The following is a 22,834-nucleotide window of genomic DNA, read 5'->3' on the forward strand; positions in this document are numbered from 1 at the left end:
AGGTTTTTTTTTTTAAGATTTTATTTATTTATTTATTAGAGAGAGAGAGAGCACAAGCAGGGGAAGCGGCAGGCAGAGGGAGAAGCAGGCTCCCCGCTGAGCAGGGAGTCCAATGTGGGGCTTGATCCCAGGACCCTGGGATCATGACCTGAGCTGAAGGTAGATGCTTAACCAACTGAGTCACCCAGGCGTCCCTGAGAAAGGTTTTATAAAAAAAAACTATTTCTAGTGATGCTGGCAGGATACAGTGAAATGACAAACGATGTCCTACCCCAAGGCTAGAAACAGAACTATCACTACCTCTAGTCCCAAAGAGGAAAAAGGTAAGGCTTACCAGAATCCAGAAGTAGAGCTGTTGGTTAAGAACAACCTTGACAGCAGATGTAACTGTGAATCTAGGGGCACAACCAGCCACAGGCAACACTTCGGGGAAGAAGTTAGGATAAGTAACTATGGCGGTATCTATAAATACCCATCTCACTTCCTTCCTGCCCTCCAATTTCCTTTGTTCCCTCAACACCCGAAACCAACCAAAAGCCAGAGTTCAAGGGAGCTCTTTGTTGTACAAGATATAGATGAGTATTTCTGGGCAGAGGGCAGGGTGCAAAAAAAAGAGAACTGCCTGGAGGGACAAACATAAGAGATCCAGCAAAGATCACTAATGCACACCGTATATATAATCAACTCGAGATGCATTAAGATTCCTCTTCTTAATTCTGGTATCCTTAAAATGTCGTTTCCATTGGTTTAGATTTATATAAAATAATATACCTCGTTTTAGGAATCTTTGTGTTGTTCAGGGGAAATTTTCTCACCCCTAGTTAAAATAGAATCATTGTTTTATGGTTACAGTCCTTAACCAAGATTCTGAACTAGTACAGTTTCTGCCTGTCTCTCCCAAGAACAAACCCAAAAGCAGTATAGAAGAAAAACCAAGACAGGTGAAAAACTGAAAAATCTCAATATTCCCTTTGTAATATAATTGTTTGTGTGGTATCATGGTTTTGTTGGAGGGTAAATAATGAGAGTTCTCTCGCTTATCCCTGACCATTGCTTTGGGATCAACTCATGACTCTCAAAGTCTGGTTCCAGGCCAGCAGCATCACCATCACCTGGGAACCTGTGAGAAATTCAAATTCCTAGGCCCTATCCCAGACAAACTCAATCAGAAATGGAAGGGGTAGAGCCCATAAATCTATGTTTTAACAAGCCTTTCAAAAAACGCTGATACTCACTGAAGTTAGAGAACCAGTGGGATAAACGATGTCAACATCTAGACTAGGGCTGTCAGATTTAGCAAGTAAAGTTATAGTATAGCCAGTTAAATTTGAATTTCAGATAAACAACAAATACTTTTCTTACTGTAAATATACTACAGAAATTCAAATTTAACTGTGAATTTTGCATTTTATTGGGCAACCCTATCTACATCTATATTCAGAACTCTAGTCCAGGTATCTTCTAAGGTAAACTCAGAACAGTTCAGAAGCACATTGATGGTGAGGGGATGGGAAATTTAGATGAATACTAACACAGTACTAGTCAAAGCATGGTATTCCAATTAGAAGTAATTGGCTGAGAGCTTGTAAGAAATTCTCAGTCCCACTTTAGAGCCATGGAATCAGAAACTCTGGGGATGGGACCAAAGAATCTATAGTTTATCAAGCCCTCTAAGTGATTCTCTGTGCCCTGAAGTTTGAGAACTATTGTACTAACTAATCTCAGGCAGTGAATTTCACCCCTTTCCTATAGGTTTCAGCAAACATAATGAGTCATGGGATATTTATAACCTTAAGCACTTACAAAAGTAAAGGAGAAAACCTCAAGATTAGTGAGCTAAGTGCCAATTTTTAGAAGTTACCCATAGAATATCTGAAGAGGAAGAAGGAGGAGGAGGAGAAAAAGAAGAAGAAGGAGGAGGAGGAGGAGGAAAGGAGGGAAGGAGAGGGAAGGAAGGAAAAGGAGGGAGGAGGAGACGAAGAGGAAGAAGAAGAAGCAGTAGCAGAGGAAGAAAACACATTAAAGGTAAGGCATAAATTAATAAAAGAGAAGGTAAATGCAATGATAATGTAAAAAAGAATATACCTGAGTTGGTTCTTTGAAAACAAATTAAAATAGTTGTCTATTTTATCTCTTGCAAAAATGATCAAGAAATAAAACAAAAATAACCTTAAAAAGGAATATAATAAAGATCGGGACAAAGGCAGAGTAGAAACTTACAAGAAGATAAAAGAGTATGTCAACAATTATATTACAAAAACTAAAAATTCAAGTGAAGTAGACAAATTCTTGAAAAATATAATTTATCAAAACTGAGTAAAAATGCAATCAAAAGTTTGGTGAATTTTGTAACTATTAAGAATTCTAGCAGTTAAAAAAAACACTAAGCCAAGAGGGGTTTAGTATTAATTTTTATCCATCTTTCAAGGTGAAAAAAAAATCAGTGTTATAACAGAAGAATTAACCAGTGCAATTAGATTTAAGAAAAGAGAAAGAAAACGTAGACTCAAAAGGAGAAAACAAAGGTGTCATCATTGGAAGATAATATAAGTGTAAACATAGAAAACCTAAAATAATATAGAGAAAATGTTTAGAAATAATGGGAGTTCTTGGCAAGATGGCTATGTTAATTTGTAAAAAAAACAGTTGCTTAAATAACATAGAAATAATGAAGAATATAAAATATCAGTAAGATTGGCTATGCTGATATGTTGATTTTATTTATCAAATGACACCTTAAAGAAAGTGGAAAAAATAAGTTTCAAACTGGAAAAGGATATCTGGAATACAGAAAATAAAAAAATATATATATCAAAAATACATTTTAAAAATTCAAGAACAAACCAGAAACACCACCAAAAAGCAGAAAAAAAGTAAGCGAGAGAGTGGGAACGAGAATAGACATTTCATGGAGGAGTAAATGCAGACGACCAAATAAACCTATGAAGAATTGTTCAACGTAATTAGTGATCAGCACTATGTCAATCACGACCACAATGACATACCATTTTAAATGATTTAATTGACCAAACTTAAAAGTGACAATATCAAGTATTGGAGAGAAGTGCATTGATAGACTATTCTATACGTTGCTGGAGGAGGTGTAACTCAGGCAACTATTTTAGGAAAGAGTTTGGTATTTTGGAAATACACCGGTCTTCCTTGGGGAAGTGGGCGTGGCTATGGAAGCTGCATGCGCAGTGAGGAGCTGACCGGACTAGTCTGCAGGTTTTCCTTTCTTTCTCTCTTTCTTTTTTTTCTTTTTTTTTTCTTTTTACTTGAGTGTAGTTGACACACAATGTTACATTAGTTAGACAGCTTTTTCTTTATTGTGCATCAGGCCTTTTACCTCCCGGAGAAGGTGTTCCTTGTCCTTTATGGTGGACAGGAGTTACTGTTCTGGGGCTTTCTCTTGCAACAGAAAGCTCTAGCTAGAAAAACAAATTCCACAGTGAGCTAATGTGACCAAGACTGGTCCGGATATGCTATGTCAGAGCCCTTTCATTTTATGTATGTTTGTTTGCTTGTTTTTCCCTGTCATTTTTTCAGGAGGAAGCCGGTATAACCTCAAATGATTCATCAGCCATTCTGAACTCAAAGTTCTCAGAAATTCCGTTAGAATGAGGACAGGGAGTGAGGACTGGTTTGGTCTCTTTGAAAAAAAAAAAAATGCTGATGATTTAGAAAGATGTGTTCCAGTGGTTTGAGTCAGGATTCTTAAATTATTTACCAGACTCAGGCTGAGCTGCTAGAAATGAACAAAAACAAACAGAATGAATCTAAAAGAAAATTGGTTGCCAACAATTGAGGCTTTAAATAGCAAGTCTGCAGCCTCCAGTGCAAGGACTGTATTCCTTACATCACAGTGGCTTTCAGGCATCCAAACCATGTACGCATGGTAAGTACATTAAGACTTGTTGAAATGATAACAAGTGGAATTTTAAATAATCTGTTAGAACGGCTTTCCTTTCTCACTCCTTCCTTTTCTCCCATTGGAAATGGTCACTTACATTCCCCAAGAGTGGTCTGAAATTTTAATTTAATTTTGTTTGTAAGACATTCTAACCTACTGAAATGAGAGATATAGTGAAGAATTGCATGCAGACTTTTCTTCCTTTCTTTCTTCCCATGGCCCATTAGGAAATTTTTTGTCCAAGCCATTGAAAGGGGGTAGCTTGATTAGGTTACCTACACGATAAGCACCAAAATTTCCAGACATTCTGTCTACTGGGGCATCTAAGGTTTATCTTCACTACTATTCAAGATCTCCATCAATGAACTTCCCCCTTTGATATTCCTGTCCTTTTCCCACCCTCTTTGGCTGTACCCTAGCTTTCGATCATATCTAAAATCCAAATGCTATCCTGTCTGTGTCTTTATGATGGTTTGCAATGACCTAGCCCTGCCCTTCGTTCTCCCTGTTATTCACCTTTAATCACATTGCCTCTTGTTTCTGAAACATGTCAGAATCCTCGCCTCGGTGCTTTTCTTCCCTCTGCCTAGAATATTCTTACTCCTTCACCTGTCCTCTTTGGCTTCCATTTTAAGTATCATTCTTTCTAAGAAGGCATTTCTGAACTTCCCATGCAAACCCCTCGCACCTTGAGCTTCTCCATTAGAGAAATTGTCAAAATTGTAATCTTATACCTGTTTCTTGTTTAATGAGCCTCCAGTTCTGAACTAGGACAGGTATAGTCCTGATCTGGTTTCCCATGTGTGCAATCAATGCACAGTGCCTAAAAGTTAGGAGTTTTCTAAAACATATTTACTGAGAAGGTAGAGTTTTAGGTAAATGAGGGCTGAAGTATGCACTTGAGGCATCAGCCAGCTCAGATTCAGTGGGTCATGTGTTGCAGACGTCTGAAGTATTAAACAACAGTGGCATTGCGTTCATCACTCCCCATTGGGTCGGCAGGCTCTTCTTACAGCCCTGGCTATTGGCCTCTGGTGGGATCTAATTCCACTGTGAGTTCTAAGGAGGAATTCTATCCAGTACAGTAGAGACCTGAGTATATTTCTTGGCTTTAGCATTTTCGGGTAAGTCACAGAAGCTCTCCGAGCCATATTTTTTTCACCTGGGAACAGGATAATAACACTGCTGCCCCAGGTCAGCTGGGGAGTGGTGGTGTGTATTATATAAGACCCCTTAAATACTGATTGTGGAGCATAAGGTAGATGTTGGTTCCTTTCCTCACTGTTGCAGTTGTGCTTAAGATTAGGCCAAGTTTGAAGGCATGCGGTTCACACAAGACCACCCTCACTTTGCCCACCAATTGCAAGTGAGGGATGGTGATTCTCCAAACCACCCTCAGGTTCAACAGTTTGTTAGAGCGACTCACAGAACTCACTGAAATCTGTTGTATGTATGGTTACACACAGTTTCACAGTGAGAAGACACAGATTAAAATCAGCCAAGGAAAGAGACATACAAAGAAGAGTCTAGGAGGACTCCAAATGTGGAACTTCCAACCATCTCCTCTCTCTGGAGTCCACAAAGCATCAATGCCTCCATGTGTGTAACAATATGCATGGAGCATTACCAACCAGGGGCATGCACCAGAGCCTCAGTTTCCAGAGTTTGTATTGGCATGATTGATTGCCCATGTGACTGACCTCCATCTCCAGTTTAACTGATCTTATGTGATCCAAAATCCCCACCTTAAGGAGTATTGTTACCCTCTGGCTTGGTCCAAGGTCCCCAGTATGACCGAAGGCCCCAGACAAACAAAGATACTCCCATCAGGCATGCCATTCCAAGGGCTTAGAGATAAGCTCCTAGAAGACAAAGGCCAACTCTTCTTTGGGCAAAATAAATCATTTAGTACCCAAATTGTACACTGCATGTCCACCTATTTGGTCTTTAGACAAATCCCCAGTTTTAACATTCACCTTCTTCATCAATTCACCCCAACTTCTCTGGAAAATTTATTTTTCTTGCTACCTTCTCCTTGGCCTTTGACATGGACTCATCCACAAAATGAATGTAGGAGGTATGTTTGTTAATACATTCTAAAAATTTTGTTGTGCCTTTCTCAAGGTTCTCTAAAATGATCTTTTAGCTCAATTCTATGGCAATATGGTATAGTAGTGAGCTACTATATGGACTTTTGAGTCAGAATCCTAGCTGCCACTGACCAGCTCTGTCACCTTCAAAAAGTTCCTTAACCTCCCTGGCCTCCTTTTCCTTATCTGCAAAGAGGAAACAAATCTATTAGTATCTACCTCATGGAATTGTGAAGATTCAATGACTCTATAGATATGAAGCTTGTAGAACAGTGCCTGGCATACTGGTAAATAATGTTTGCTAGTTTTTAAAAATTAATATTTATTTTCCACTATGCTTATATATCCTATTTGTCCCACTTGCCATGCTACTGCATATAACTTTAACTGGGTCTCTCCATTAACTTACTCATTCACCAAATATTTATGAGTACCCATTATGTCCCAGGCACTATCTTAAATTCTTAGACTAGAGCAAAATAATCACTTGCTCGTGTGATTAAACTTAAAGCTATTGGGGGGGGAGGGTGTGAAGGGAAACCTATAAACCACAATTATATATGTATATAATTCATTCAGCTATGAGGAAAGTAAGATAATGGAATAAGAGTATGAAGAACTTTCGATAGTAAGATAGTACGATCAGGGATGGTTATTCTGGGTGACATTTTGAGCCAAGATCAGTATATTGAAAAGGATCCAAACATTTGAATGTTTTGGTAGGATTCTTAGTTATTAATATATATTTTAGTTTCTATAAGATTAACTTTTTCTGGATCATGGGTAATCATTGTAGGACCCCTGAATTCCATGAGCATAAGCCCATTGCCGTAATTATTTTGCTGTAAAATCAGTTCATTGGTCAGGGAATGCTGTTGAATAGTGCATTTACTCAGTCACAGCTTATATTGCCCATGGAAACATGGCAGGTAGTGAAGACAAATCTAAATCCAGGTTCGATATATGTCCTGGGGAAGACAAATGACTCACCCCTCCAGGAAGAAAGGGTCCCCATATCATCAGCCTCCCACTAGAAGTTTGGTTGGCCCTCCTGGTGTGTGGTATGGTAACAGGGCTCAGAGTTGGTCATACAACTACAAAATTTAGCACTCATTCCCGGCAGTCACCAAGTCACTGTAGGAGGAGAGCAGCCCATGCTGTTGAGCCCTGTGTAATCTCTATGCCTGCTTCCATGAACCTATTGAGCAAGCCCTGGATTTGCTGATGAAAATAAAATGTTATAAAATAGGTAGTCCATTCTGTCCACCTCATTACTGACATTCTTCCCTGATGCCAGGGACTTTTGGCGAGCATTTACTTGGAAAACAAGTCATGTCACTCAAGGCCCATTCTGACATTCCCTTCCATAAAATTATTACCCCAAATTCTTTATCACCAACACACCACACTCCTTCTTTTTTTTTTTTTTAAAGATTTTATTTATTTGAGAGAGAGAATGAGAGACAGCACAAGAGGGAAGAGGGTCAGAGGGAGAAGCAGACCCCCTGCTGAGCAGGGAGCCCGATGCGGGACTCGATCCCGGGACTCCAGGATCATGACCTGAGCCAAAGGCAGTCGCTTAACCAACTGAGCCACCCAGGCACCCAACACACTCCTTCTTTTAAAATCCCTGAGCACCCAGCCAAAACAAAGCTTAGGAAAAAATAAATAAATAAAAGAGAGAAATGAAACCATCATAAAATAAATGTCACACTGGAAGCAGTAAAAATGAGAATTGCATTACAGAAAAAAGAGAAAGGACAAGAATGGCCTGAACAAAATATCAAAATTATATTGAAACAAAAATAAATAAACAGAACTAAAATACAAAATTAAAATAAAGAGAAAAGAAATGATAAATCTGGAACACATAAATGTCATTTGACATGTATCTAACTGATATCCATGCAGAAGGGAGTTAAACAATTTGGACAAAACAAAATTTAGACAAAGCATTAACTATATAAACAACAAGCCTTTTCAGATCTAAAAATAAAACATATGAATTTAAAGATTTGAAAGGCACCTTAGGTCTTGGTAGATATATTGGATTTTTTTTTTTAAGTTTTTATTTATTTGACAGAGACATAGCGAGAGAGGGAACACAAGCAGGGGGAGTGGGAGAGGGAGAAGCAGGCTTCCTGCCGAGCAGGGAACCCGATGTGGGGCTCTATCCCAGGACCCTGGGACAATGACCTGAGCTGAAGGCAGATGCTTAATGACTGAGCCATCCAGGTGCCCCAAATATACTGGATTTTAAAGTTAAAGAAAGAATTCTTTGGATATCATGCCAGGCACAAAATAATATCAGTTATAAAGGGGACATGGGGGGGAATTGACTGGCTCAGACTCCCCATAGCATGCACTAAAAGTTGATGGATCTACACCTAAAAAGCCTTTAGGGAAAGGAAGTATGACCAATAATTTTCTAACCCTCCAAAATATTGTTCTAATCCAAAGGTGACACTAAGATACTTTTGACCCTTCAAATCTTGGGAATGTTATGAGCTCTCCCAGAAGAAACTCTAGAGAGAAAAACTTTAGTCAACCAAGAGAGGAATAGAAAACAAAGGCTAAAATACCCAAGGAAAGCACTGAATACATTCAGAGGAAAGACTCAAACAAGAGTGAGAATTTTTCAGAAATTATTCAGAAAACAGGTTAAGCATTGCAGGCAATGACTATGTGGAAGTAATATAACTAACAAAACAGGCAGGAAACAAAGAAAAAAAGGAAGAGTTCATGAAATGTTTGATCCCCTCACCTTTTTATACAAGGGTATCAAATGGCCTAATTTAAATCTAAAATAGTACATAATGAGATGTAGGAATGCTTAAGAGTATAAAGGTAAACACCAGAAAAAATTGAAGAAATAGAAAATAATTAACTAAAATCAAATGAGGGAAGGGTTGGTGGAAGTTAGCTTATTTTGTCATCACTTCTATCTGAGAATCAGCGGGTGCTATTTGAAGAAATAAGAGAATGGGTATATTTGATAAAATTATCTTCTGAAATTTATATGGCTTATATATCTTCTAAATTTAATATATAAAATTTATAGAATGTATATTACATATTGAAACTTAGTTACTAAATAAAATTAATTTATAAGTTAAATAAAATTAATATAAAATTTATATTAAATATAAAGTATAAAAAATAACATAATGAAATAAAAAAATTAATTTTATTTAAGTATGCTGAATAAAAACGATGACTCCTCATTGTCCATGAGATACTACTGAGATTCCATAACATGGCACACCCCATACTTCCTTGCATACCTTTCCAGACTCCTCCCCAACCAGAGCATGTCCTGTATGCTATGTTTCTGTAGCTTGACTAGCGGCACATTCCCGAAAGGTATTTGCTTCCTGACTTCTGTGTGTATCATGTTATTCCATCGACCTCAATGGCTTCCTTTTTCCACCCCTGTGCCTTCCTCCACTGGAATGTATTTTGGAGCTTTCTTTGAAATCTTCTTGATGCCTCTAGGTAAGATTAATTTTGTGCATTGTTTTATTTAATATATAGGATATAGCTTTATAGTTATTTAGGTCTTCTTTATCTTCTCTGCTATGTTGTATACCCCAACAGGGTAAAGACAAAGTTTTATATGTCCTTTTAATTCCAAGACCTAGCACAGTTAACATGAACAATAAATGATCTACAATAGTGTCTACGTATATATTTTCTTCATTGTTAAAATGTTATGTGAATAGACAGGCTGCTGGGAAGATCGCGGAGTAGGATGTCCCTGGGCTCACCTCTTGCCACTGGCGGCCTAGAGAGCACCCATGTTGGCATAAATAACCCAGAAAGCAGCCCGAAAACTGGCAGAACAGACTCTCCACAGCCTGCAATAGACAGGAGGCCACAGCGAAGCAGATCCACCCCCTCCGATCGCTCTTGGCAAGATCCCATCAAAGCGGTGCCCCAAGCCTGGCAGTGTGCACGGCCCAGACAAGGGTCAACACCACTCCAAAGTGAGTCCTGCCCCAGGGAGAGGGGAAGATAACCACACACTAGTCTGACTGTGACCCCAGCAGTGGGCTGGGGCAGGCAGTGGGTCTGACTGCAGGCCCCACCCACCAACAAAAGCTTCTCAGGGGACAACACAGGGACAGTGCCTGCAGTTTGGTGCTACTGAATCTCTGGCAAATGCCTGGTCTGACTCAACTCAAGCCCAAGGCAGCCCGGAGCAGCCCACTAACACCACGGGCACCAGACTCTGCCCACAACAGGCAGAGAGTCATTGCAGACAACAGGACTGAAGGCAAACACATCCCAGCCACAATGGTAGGAGGCCCCTGGAGCAACACACATAGGAGACACTCCCTGAAGCACCAGGTTCTCGGGAATAGACATTGCACTGCAGGACCTCTTCTTCATAAAGCCACTACTTTCAAGTGCAGGAGACATAGCTGACTTTGCTAACACAGAAAAACAGACAACACAAGAGACAGAATGAGGAGACAGAGGAATATGTCCCAAATCAAAGAACAGGACAAAATCAGAGCAGGAGACCTAAGTGAAACAGAGGTAAGTAATATGTCTGATAGCGAATTTAAAGTAACACTCATAAAGATACTCACTAGAATTGAGGAAGGAGTGCAGGACCTCCATGAGACCCTCCACCAAGAGACAGAAGACATAAAAAAGAACCAATTAGAGCTATTGGAGTCACTAAATGGAAATAAAAACAGCCCATGTGGAATAAATAGCAAGCAAGAGGAAGTAGAAGAAAGGATCAGCCACCTGGAGGACAGAGTCATGGAAAGCAATCAAGCCGAGCAGATGAGAGGGGGAAAAATACACAAAAAGAAAATAGACCCAGGGAACTCAGCAACACTGTCAGGCATAACAGTCACATGATAGGGATCCCAGAAGGAGAAGAGCGAGAAAAGGGGGCAGAAGATTTGTCTGAAGAAATAACAGCTGAAAACTTCCTGAATCTGGGGAAGGAAAGAGAAATCCAGATCCAGGAGGCACAGAGAGCCCCCAACACAACCAACCCAAAGAAGTCTGCACCAAGACACAATGTGAATAAGAGGGCCAAAAGTAGTGATAAAGAGAGAGTTTTAAAAGCAGCAAGAGAAAGGAAAGCAGGTACATACAAGTTTGGTACATACAAAGCAGGTACATACCAGTTTCTGCTGAAAAACCCACTGATAGCCTCTGCAGGCCAGAAGAAACTGGCATGGTAAATTCCAACTGCTAAAAGGAAAAAATCTATAGCCAAGAATACTCTATCCAGCAAGGCTTTCATTTAGAATAGAGGGAGGGATTGAGTTTCCCAGAAAAACAAAAATTAAAAGCAAAACCAGCCACATCCCTGTCACACACAATGCATCGGCCTGTGGGTCCCAAATTCACAGTCCAGCCACCCTTCTGCCTGAGTCAGCATGCACGGCCTGCCACCTGCTAAATGCCAAGTCAACACGCCTTCACCTCAGATTGCCAAGGGCTCAAATTGACACTCTTCCCCTCAAATTCCAGCCCCTGTGCTCAAGTTTGTGCACAAAAGTGGGCAAAATTATAACAGCAGAATGAAGCAACCCAAACATCTAACTATTTCTGTGGAATATAGAATGGATAAAAAGAGTGTGCTACACAAAGAACAAAGAATCCAATCAAGAAATGGGCAGAAGATATGAACAGACATTTTTCCAAAGAAGATATCCAAATGACCAACAGACACATGAAAAAGTGCTCAACATCGCTTGGCATCAGGGAAATCCAAATCAAAACCTCAATGAGATATCACCTCACACCAGTCAGAACGGCTAAAATTAACAAGTCAGGAAACGATAGATATTGGCGAGGATGCAGAGAAAGGGGAACCCTCCTACACTGTTGGTGGGAATGCAAGCTGGTGCAGCCACTCTGGAAAACAGTATGGAGGTTCCTCAAAAAGTTGAAAATAGAGCTACCATACGGTCCAGCAATTGCACTACTGGGTATTTACCCCAAAGATACAAATGTAGGGATCTGAAGGGGTACATGCACCCCGATGTTTATAGCAGCAATGTCCACAATAGCCAAACTGTGGAAAGAGCCAAGATGTCCATCGACAGATGAATGGATAAAGAAGAAGTGGTATATATATATACAATGGAATATTATGCAGCCATCAAACGGAATGAGATCTTGCCATTTGCAACGATGTGGATGGAACTGGAGGGTATTATGCTGAGCGAAATAAGTCAATCAGAGAAAGACAAGTATCATATGACCTCACTGATATGAGGAATTCTTAATCTCAGGAAACAAACTGAAGGATGCTGGAGTGGCAGGGGTGGGAGGGATGGGGTGGCTGGGTGATAGACATTGGGGAGGGTATGTGCTATGGTGAGCGCTGTGAATTGTGCAAGACTGTTGAATCACAGATCTGTACCTCTGAAACAAATGCAATATATGTAAAAAAAAAAAAAAAAAGGAAGAAGATAGCAGGAGGGGAAGAATAATCAAAGGGGGAGACGAACCATGAGAGACGATGGACTCTGAAAAACAAACTGAGGGTTCTAGAGGGGAGGAGGGTGGGAGGATGGGTTAGCCTGGTGATGGGTATTAAAGAGGGCACATTCTGCATGGAGCACTGGGTGTTATGCACAAACAATGAATCATGGAACACTACATCAAAAACTAATGATGTAATGTATGGTGATTAACATAACAATAAATTTTTTTTTTAAAAAAAGGAGTGTGCTAGGCTGAGAACATCTCCAACAAGCACATCAAAGAACAATACATACAGCATTATTCTGGTTAGTAAAAAAAAAAAAGAAAAAAAAAACCTGGGAAGAATAAAACAAGATGAAACCAGAGAGAGAGACAAACCATAAGAGACTTTTTAAGCATAGGAAAAACTGAGGCTTGCTGGAGGGGAGGTGGGGGGAGGGGAGGGGGTAACTGGGTGGTGGGCATGAAGGAGGGCACGTGATGGAATGAGCGCTGGGTGTTGTATGCAACTGACGAATCACTGAACTCTACCTCTGAAACTAATAATACACTATATTGTTAATTAATTGAAATTAAAAAAAGGGAACCCCCCAAAAAATGTTATGTGAGTAAAAATTTTGTTTATAAATGAAATTATACACATATGTAGATAAATACAGATGATACAGCTATATTGAGACACACACTCAAGACTTGAAGGAAACAATGTTTTCATCCCCATTTATAAGCTCAGTAATACTTCACATAGTATTTAACATGGAGCTGAAATCCAATTATTACTTGTGAATTAATTTCATTCATGATCATTGGAAAGAAAAGAAATGCTGAAGACTTTAACAATCATTTTGCTGATTTTATATGAACAAAGCCTTTCATTCACCCAATAATATTACATTCTTCTCTAAAAGATAAGTTGATTTTCTCAAAAGGAGAGCCTGACATTGCCCACGAGAAGTTTCTTTGTTCTACTCTCTTAATGATAGTTTACTGTCAAACACTTAATTTTCAGGATTATTTCTTTCTTTGGAAAATCAGAAAGCTATATATATATAGTTTTTTCTCTCTCTATATTTTTTCTCTATCTATATCTACATATATATGTATATAATATATATCAGTATATATATATCTACATTCTATCATATCATATGTAGATATATATGTATATATATCTATCAAGACATATATATCTATATATAGATAGACAGATACACATTCTACTTATCATATAATATGTAGATATATAGAGATAGATAGAATATAGAATACAGATATAGATATATAGAGATACAGATATTCTCCCAGTATCCCAATATGATATTCTCCCAATTCCCTATAATTGCATTAATCTAATTACTTAAAATCTGATGGCACATCATCTGGTCAGATCAACCAACCCATGTTCACATAATCTAAGAATTAGTTATTCTTAGCCTCTCACAAAAAGGACTTTTTGTAAAAAACAAAAGCTCAAAATTATCCTCTCATTATCTCTACTATATTTCTTAAATTACAAAACGTTTGATTTCAAGGAGTTCATCGCTTCAACCAGATCAATATACCATGAAACTTATGTTTTTAAATCATTTCCGCCCCCCCCAGAAAAACTAGATCAATCACCATCCTTGATGTCGCATCATCCCATTCCATGCTTCGTTGAGGATCCTCTTTATTTCTTCATTTGCACTAACTCAGTCTGTGTGTTTCCTCCCTTTCATGCTTCTTCTTGTAGAGGCAGTTTTCACCACTATGCAGTCCTCATGTTTATTGCTTCCTTCCTTCTCTCTCTGTTACTGATTTCCACTTGGCCTGCCCACCAGAGAGCGGCCCTTCATAAAGTCATGTTAGATGTTTCTCAAGAGTATTATCTTTTACCGGCCCAGTTAAAGAGTGTGTTTCAGAAGCTGGGAGGTTACTCAATAACTCTACTCATGTTTATAAAGTGAACTGCATGGAGTGTTTATTGTGGTTTGCAGATGGGCTGCAGAGAAATTGTGCATCATGACAGTTAACATAACTGTCCTTGCTGTTATATCAGTGTACCACAAGAAATAGGTCAACAGAGTTCACTTTGTTTAGTATATAAACCATCCACACCTCCAGGAACAGCCTTTTAAACAAATGTGACTCCAAAGCTAGTATATTGTAAATTCTTTTTTTAAAATTTTTTATTGTTATGTTAATCACCACACATTACATCATTAGTTTTTGATGTAGTGCTCCATGATTCATTGTTTGTGCATAACACCCAGTGCTCCATGCAGAATGTGCCCTCTTTAATACCCGTCACCAGGCTAACCCATCCTCCCACCCTCCTCCCCTCTAGAACCCTCAGTTTGTTTTTCAGAGTCCATCGTCTCTCATGGTTCATCTCCTCCTCCGATTTCCCTCCTCATTCTTCCCCTCCTGCTCTCTTCTTCTTCTTTTTTTTTTTTTTTTAACATATATTGTATTATTTGTTTCAGAGGTACAGATACGAGCTTTAATATCATATGATCAAGATAAAGGCAATCTTCTTTGTCATCCTAGAATATCTATATCAGACACATATTCCGTTGCTAATGTGGACTCCCATTCTCCATATCCAACATTCTACCCAGAAGCATGTTCTAAGACCCCATTCAGCTCATAGCAGTATTGAGAGCAACCTTTTGGAATAACTCATTATTTCATGGGTTCTTGATGGACTTATGCTATAAAAAGATATGCCCAACCCCCAAGCCATGGAGCCCTCAATTCAATGTCTCCACTGATCTTGTACAAGTCTAGAGTTTATAGTTTCAATCACAACTGAGAGATGAAACAAAATACAGCAGAATTGAAGATGGTTTAGAGGAGTGTATTGTGCAGAGAAAACAAACACAGACACAAAATTCACTTCATAAAGAGAACTTTAAAAATTTGGCAAACCAAATATATTTAGAGACCCCATGGATCTCTGAGGGCAGATACTAAGGCTATCAAAATGAAAAAAGAATATTAAACAGGCCTTGTTGCTTCCTTTCTCTACCTCCCTGTTCACGAAAAACATTGACAAGATAGACAAGTGATTAACAAGTGGCTCAAAATGGGAAAAAAATAAGGTGGTTTTTATTGATCCCAAAGTGGAATTTTTTTTTTAAAAATAATCTCTATGCCCAACTTGGGGCTCAAACTCAGGACCCTGGGATCAAGAGTTGCATGCTCTACCCACTGAGCAAGCCAGGAGTCACACAGTGGAATTCTTAAAACCAATTGAGAATTGATTTAGTTTCCATCTCCAATGACATCTACCTCTGCTTTTTGAAAACATAATCACTCCAGTAGGTTACATGCTACATATGTATTTGCCAGGGATTTTGTCCAACAAGTCAGTGAAAGATATCCTGGGAAATATTTGTGATGTACTCATCTGCTCAATTACTTGTCTGAGGTATGAAGTCTGAGGTTGAAGTTTAGTCAAGCCCAGAGGAATGAGAACAAATGGAGGGTACACATTAACACAGCCCAAATTTTCAAAAACAATTGAGTACAATTAAGTTGCAACATGTATCCCATCCTCTTCTTTTGAGTGAGGGAAGTCCTTGCCTTTAATTGTCATTGGGTTGATGTATAACAATATCCTTTTTATCAAACTGAGGACAAGAAACAGCAGGTGCTGAGACAATACCACTATTATTATTTTTTTCCTTTAGAAACTCCGTGTGTGTGTGTGTGTGTGTGTGTATTTGTAACTGCAGCAAATAACACACAGGAAAATCCCAGACATACAGATTTATTCCTCATAAAAGTGTTCTTTCAAGTTTAATTCAGTGTGAAAGCCATTTCTGTGAAACCTGGTTAATATTAACCTTAACTCAATCCTATTTTGAACTAAAGATAAAGGAGGAGATAGGGAGGTTGAAAATTTCTTTTTTTTTTCAAATTTTGTAAGACAAATGAAAGCACTTGAGCGAGCCTACCCCCTTGAAGATCAATGACCCTGGTGAGGCTAATTTACCCCAATCCTCTCACTCTAAATTTAAAAAGACCTCAGTAACTGGGAAGACTATGTGATTAACTGGCTGGGAAGATTAACCGTGATAAGAGTGGTCTGGTGCTTGCAGGTTTCCCCTCAGTTGCCTATTTGTCACTTGTAGAATATACTCTGTGCCTAAGAGCTGCATCTCAAAGGTCTGGGTGATTCTTTCATAGAGATTGATCATCGTGGCATGAGGGTGGGGAAGGATATTTCAGGTCTTAATGAGCTTGTGCTTCCAGGGGAAATGTGAGATGTCAGTGGGACTCTAGGTACTCAGCTGTTATGGGCAAATCCAGATGACATCGTCCCATTTCTTTTCACACCATAATCCAGATTTCCCATGGAAGATGGTACCACTTTTGGCTTCTAGACATTGTTCTCCATTTAAGATTGACACTGTCTTGGGGCGCCTGGGTGGCTCAGTCGTTAAGCGTCTGCCTTCGGCTCAGGTCATGATCCCAGGGTCCTAGGATTGAGCCCCACATTGGGCTCCCTGCTCAGCGGAAAGTCTGCTTCTCCCTCTCCCACTCCCCCTGCTTGTGTCCCCTCTCTCACTGTGTCTCTCTGTCAAATAAATAAATAAAATCTTAAAAAAAAAAGATTGACACTGTCTTTACTACAATGAAAATGAGGGTTAACTGAAACTATTTCTTTTTATTACTTACATTTTTTTGTACTTGTTTGTGGCCATCATTCTATGGTCGTTTTGTGAATGCTTGTCTCATGCTTCCAACAGGAAACTAGTCATCATAGCACAGTCCCTAACCCCATCCTGCCTTTTCTCTGGCATTTTTTCAACCCAATCCTTCCTCACCTCACAAGTCTGAATGTACTTTCCACTTGGGTGAGAATAACAAAGATATCCCACGAGCCAAAGCTGAATTAGCATGTTTTCTAAAGCTATGTGATATTTAATGAAAAATTCTGCTGGTGCACAAATAAATTCGCCTCTTTATTTATTTATTTTTTTAAGATTTATTTATTTATTTGACAGAGAGAGAGAGCACAAGTGGGAGGGGCAGAGGGAGAGGGAGAGAGAATCTCAGGCAGACTATGAGCTCAGCGTGGAGCCTGATGCAGGGCTCCATCTCAGGACTCTGAGATCATGACCTGAGCCAAAACCAAGAGTCAGATGCTTAACTGACTGAGCCACCCAGGTGCCCCCACCTAACTCTTTAGATGCATGCACTTATTTGTATACTTATGCTCAGGAATAGCTTTCCTGGGAATTTATCTTAAAAAATGATAATAATACTTCAGCAGATATGAAAACAAACACAGCATTTATAAAATATTCTAAAGGCTATTAAAAGCTATCTAATTATCTAAATTATCTTACCTAAAATTATCTAAAAGCTATTAGAAGGTATGTAAATGTCCACCTATAGGAAACCAGCTAAGTAGATGGTATACCATTTAATGGTATACTTAGGTACACATTAAAAAATATAATGATTAAGATAGTATAGGAAACCAAAATAGTTTATAATGTAGTGTTAATTAAAAAGCATTAAATAAAATAATGCTATGTTTTATAATGATAATGATATGAAATATAACCATGCAGGTCAGGAGTACACAGTAATATGCAAAATGGCAAACAGTTGCTATGTTTAATGAGGACGTTGTTAGTGAATTTTTTTAGAAATCTTTATTACTATTGTCATTACCTTGTTTTTCTGTTTGTTTGAATTTTATTTTACTGGTATTTTTAACTATAAAACATGTTAATGTTCATGTATCAAATCTATTTGTATAGTCTTCGGTTCTTCCAGCTAAAGATGATAAATGTTGAATGAAATGAAACTTACAGTTTAAAATTTATTACTAAAAATTCACAAAACTATTAAGAGTAAAAGAAATTTAAATAGTTTAACAGTTCAAATTATGTTTTCATAAGTATGTAGCATTTATAGTCCATAAGATTATTAAAGCTCAAATCTGCACTAAGACTTTTGGTTTACCCTGTCTGTAAGTATGCACCCATATATCGTTTTGCCTAAACCATTTGAGAGTAAGCTAAAGATGATGTGCCTATCTACTGAAAATTCTTCAGTGTGCATTTGCCTAGAAAAAGAATGCACTCTGATATAGCCACAGTACAATGCTCAAATTTTTAAAAATTGACATTTTCTGTTACTATTATCTAATCAATAATCCATATTCAAATTCTGTCCAACATCCCAATAAGATTCTTATAACTAGTTTTGCTTTTTCTTGGTATTTAAGATCCAACCCAGGATCATACAGTGCTTTTAGTTGTCATAGTTCCTTAGTGTCCATTTGTAGAGTGTCCTTCACTTGGGTGTGTCTGATCTTCTCTCATGACTTGACTCAAGTTTAGTGTTTTTATTTATTTATTTATTTTTAAAGATTTTATTTACTTGCGAGAAAGAGAGAGAGAGAGAGCACAAGTAGGGGAGAGGGGCAGAGGGAAAATGAGAAGCAGACTCCCTGCTGAGCAGGGAGCCTGACATGGGGCTTGATCCCAGGACCCCAGGGCAAAGGCAGACACATAACTGACTGACTGAGCCACCCAGGCATCCTGCAGGTTATGTGTTTTAGTTGGAATTCCACAGAAATGATGAAGTTCTACATATCTTTTTTTTATTGTTAATGAAAAGGAGAAATGAAGAATATTTAAATATTTAAATCTTTTACTATATGTAACCACACCCATAAAATAGTAAGTCACCGAAGGTAAATTATATACTTTTACATTGAAAAAATGAACTCTAACAAGAAAATGATGCATTGCAGGGTGCAAAGTGTGCTTCCTAAAGAATGCCATTGGAGGTAGACTATTAAGGGCTCTAGGATCAGCAAGTGAAGCAAATCTTTCCACCAGATGAGGAGTTTGGATGGATTTAATTTCCAGAACCTTGTTTACAACTCCTATTTCTTTGGCTCAAGAGCAATGGTGAGGGGCACAGACCTTTGAAATATAGTTTTGGCTCAGAACAATCTAATCAAAGTGATGCTCTCTTTTACAGCTCAAGATCATTCCAACCGTTCTCTAGCTTGTGGCCCTGCTCAGCTTCAGCTCATGAGTTTCCAACTAATCCAACAAGGAACTAGCTTCCGGGATGGGAACATCAGTAAGCAAAGCCTTTGTGGAGCTAGTGATGCAGCTCTGCCATTATCAGGGATTCTTCTAGAAGAGACAATGGTGTCACAGCATGGTGATCAAACCTGAAGACAGGTTTGCTTCTAGCCTGGCAATAACAAAATTCAAGCAGTCGTATGTTAAGAAAATGTGTTCTGAATGTCATAGAGAATAAAGAAAAACATCCTGAATTTCATGTTTTTCAGATTCTTTTTTTTTTTTTAATTAAGCTTTATGCCCAACGTGGGGCTTGACCTTATGACTCTGAGATCAAGAGTTGCATGCTCTACCAACTGAGCCAGCCAGGTCCCCATATTCTTTCTTTTTCAATTTAATTAAATTGGTATATAATACTACATAAGTTTCAAATGTACAACATTATAATTAAACATTGGTATGCATTTGTTCCTGATCTTAGAGGAAAAGTTTTCAGTTTATTGCCTTTGAGTATGATGTTAGTTGCAGGTTTGTCATATATGACCTTTATTATGTTGAGATACATTTTCCCTCTATACCAACTTTGTTGAGAGTTTTTATCATAAATGGATGTTGACTTTTGTCAAATCCTTTTTCTGCATCTATCAAGATGATCATATGATTTTTGTCCTTCATTTTGTTAATGTGGTTTATCACGTTGATTGATTTACTTCAGTTGAACTATCCTTGTATCTGTGGAATAACTCCCTCTTGATCATGATCTATGATGCTTTTAATGTATTGTTGAATTTAGTTAATATATTGTTGAGGATTTTTGCAGCTATGTTCATCAAGGATGTTGGTCTATAGTTTTCTTCTTTTTGTGGTATCCTTGTCTGGTTTTGGTATCAGTATAATTCTGGCTTCATAAAATATGTTTGAAAGTGTTCCCTCCTCTTGAATATGGTGGAAAAGTTTGAGAAAGGTAGGTATTAAATCTTCATTGACTATTTGGTGGAATTCATCAGTAAAACCATCTGGTCCTCAGCTTTTGGTTTGGGGGATTTTTTTTTTTTTTTTTTTTTTTTTTTTTTTACTGATTCAAGCTCCTTACTAGAAATCAATCTATTTAGATTTTCCATTTCTTCATGATTCAGTCTTAGAAGATTGTATGTTTCTAGGAATTTATCCATTTCTTCTAGGCCGTTCAGTTTTGTTAGCATATGATTGTTCATAGTAGTTTTTTTTTTTTAATGATTCCTTGTATTTCTGTGGCATCAGTTGTAACTTCTCTTTTATTTCTAATTTTATTTATTTGAACCCTCTCTCTTTTTCTCTTGGTTAGTCTAGCTAAAAGCTTGTCAATTTTGTTTATATTTTCAAAAACCCAACCTTTCATTTCATTGATCTTTTCTATTGTCTTTTTATTTTCTATTTTATTTCCACTTTGATTTTTATTGTTTCTTTTATTCTACTGTGCTGTTCTTCTTTTTCTAGCTCCTTTAGGTTTATATTTAGATTGTTGATTTAAGATTTTTGTTTGTTTGTTTCTTAAGGTAGACCTGTATTGCTATAATCTCTCCTAGAACAATTTTTGCTTCATCCCATAGATTTTGGTGTGTGGCATTTCTTTTTTTCTTTTTTTTTTAAGATTTTATTTATTTATTTTAGAGAGCAAATGCAAGCAGGGGGAGGGGCAAAGGCAGAGGGAGAGAGAGAGGATCTCCAGCAGACTCCTCCTGAGTGAGGAGCCCCACATGGGGCTCAATCCCATGACCCTGAGATCATGACCTGAGCCAAAATCAAGGGTCAGAGGCTTAACTGACTGAGCCACCCAGCCACCCCTTGAGTAGGGTATTCCTGTTTTCATTTGTCTCTATGTAGGTTTTTTTTTTTTACTTTAATTTCCTTGAGGAGTCATTGGTTGTTCAGTAGTATGCTGTTGAACTTCCACATTTTTTTTTAAGTTTTCCTACTCTTTTTGTAATTGACTTCTAGTTTCAAACCATTGTTGTCAGAAAATGCTTGATATTATCTTTCTTGAATTTATTGAGACTTTTTTTTCCATGTGTACTTGAGAAGAATGTATATTCCATTGCTTTTGGATGGAAAGTTCTGTATATATCTATTAAGTCCATCCATCTAATGTGTTGCTTAAGGCCAATGTTGTCTTATTAATTTTCTGTTTAGATTATCTATCTATTGATGTAAGTGGAGTTTTAAAGAACCCTACTATTACTGTATTGCTGTCAACTTCTACCTTTAGGTCTGCTAATATTTGATTTATACATCTTGGTGTTCCTGTGTTAGATGCATAGATATTTATAAATGTTATGTCTTCTTGCTGAACTGGCCCTTTTCTCATTATGTAATGCCCTTCTTAGTTATTACAATCTTTGTTTTAAAATCTATTTTGTCTTAAATTCATGTAACTACACCAGCTTTCTTTTTTGTCTCCATTTGTATGGAATACCTTTCTCCATCTCTTCACTTTCAGTTAGTGTTTGTCCTTATACCTGAAGTGTGTCTCTTGTAGGCAGCATATAGATGAGTCTTGTTTTTTGATCCATTTAACTACTCTATGTCTTTTGATTGAGGAACTTAGTCCATTTACATTTAAATTAGTTATTGATAGATATGTGCTTACTGCCATTCTTTAATTGTTTTCTGGCTGTTTTTGTAGTTCCTCTGTTCTTTTATTCATCTCTTTTCTTGTGGTTTGATGACTTTCTTTAGTGTTATGTTTAGATACCTTTCTTATTTTAGTTTGTGTATTTACTATAAATTTTGCTTTATGGTTGCCATGAATTTTGCATGTAATATCCCATATATGTAACAGTTGGTTTTAAACTGATAGGAATTTAAATTTGAACACACTCCAAAACTTTACATTTTTACCACCACTCCACATTTTATATTTTTGATGTCACATTTTACATCTTTTGTTTTATGCATAATAATTATAGTTTTCATTAATTTTACTACTGTCTTTTATCATTCATACTTGCTTTATAAGTGATTGATCTGCTATCTTTGCTATATATTTACCTTTTTAGTGAAATTTTTGCTTTCAAATATTTTCTTGTTATTAATTAGTGCCATTTCTTTTCAAAGGTCCCTTAAGTTATCTTCACTTTTTAAAATTCTTTTTTTTCTTTTGGCTGCTCTGTCTGGGTGAATTTCATTATTTTGTCCCCCAGCTCTCTGATCTGTTTTTATGCTTCATCCAGTCTGCTGTTGAATCCCTCTAGTGTATTTTCAGTTCAGTTATTCTATTCTTATTATTCTATTATTCAGCTCTGTAACTTCTGTTTGATACTTTAAAAATATTTTGTATCCCTCTGTTG

Source organism: Neomonachus schauinslandi, chromosome 9, assembly GCF_002201575.2.
Source record: "Neomonachus schauinslandi chromosome 9, ASM220157v2, whole genome shotgun sequence".
Classification (NCBI taxonomy): Eukaryota; Metazoa; Chordata; class Mammalia; order Carnivora; family Phocidae; genus Neomonachus; species Neomonachus schauinslandi.